Genomic DNA, 931 nt, shown 5'->3' with positions numbered 1-931 from the left:
TAATTCCTCCAGAAGAACCACTAAGGAAATCATTCCAAAAATATAATTAAAAACAAAAAACAAAGGCATTTAAAGAGTACACCAGAAAAAAATTATTTAATACAAAAAAGGTAGTAAAGAAGGAATACAGGAACAAAAAGACATGATACACAGCAAATACATAAAAATTGAGAGATATGATACAAATACATTAAAACCTACATTAAAAATAAATTATTATGTGCACTTTGGCATCACATACACAAAAGTGGCAATGAGATGGAAAAGATTAGCCTGGCCCCTGTGCAGGGATGATATGCAAATTCATAGCGTTCCATATTTTTTTGAGTGAAAAGCCTAATCCTGAATTATTACATAATGCATGGTTCTCTTTACATAACATTTTTGAAATGACAAAATTTTACAAACAGAGGTCAGGTTAGTGCTTGCCAAGGGTCAGGGAGGGGCAAGGGTGGTGGCGGCAGGGAAATGGGAGTGATTATAAGAGAGCAACAGGAGCGATCTTGTAGTGTTGGAACTGCTCAGTACCTTGAAAGGTGATGAAATTGTAATAAAAACCCACAGCCTTCCACTCCACCCCCTACACACACACCCACACACACCCACACACACACAAATGAGTATAAATAAAACTAGGAAAATCTGACTAAGACCTGTGGATCTTATCAATGTCAATATCGAGGTTACATTATTACAACTTAGTTTTGCAAAACGCTGTGCTGTGCTGTACTTAGTCGCTCAGCTGTGTCTGACTCTTTGCAACCCCATGGACTGCAGCCTCTAGGCTCCTCTGTCCATGGCGATTCTCCAGGCAAGAATATGGGAGTAGGTTGCCATGCCCTCCTCCAGGGGATCTTCCCAGCCCAGGGATCGAATCCAGGTTTCCCACATTGCAGGTGGGTTCCTTACCATCTGAGCCACAAGGGAAGCC

General features: G+C 40.7%; 1 non-coding gene across 1 annotated transcript; it reads left to right on the top strand.

Annotated features, from left to right (window-relative positions):
- Positions 1-220: 220 nt before the first annotated feature.
- LOC147340210 (U6 spliceosomal RNA) lies at positions 221-323 on the top strand. Its single transcript, XR_015159969.1, has one exon. It is a non-coding gene; the product is annotated as a U6 spliceosomal RNA (small nuclear RNA).
- The last annotated feature ends 608 nt before the right edge of the window (positions 324-931 follow it).

The sequence above is a fragment of the Bos grunniens genome, chromosome X, assembly GCF_055505025.1.
Source record: "Bos grunniens cultivar Pamir isolate PY7600 chromosome X, Bosgru_T2T1.0, whole genome shotgun sequence".
Lineage (NCBI taxonomy): Eukaryota > Metazoa > Chordata > Mammalia > Artiodactyla > Bovidae > Bos > Bos grunniens.
The sequence above is the reverse complement of the archived record's forward strand: the minus strand, read 5'-3'. Positions and strand labels throughout refer to the sequence as shown.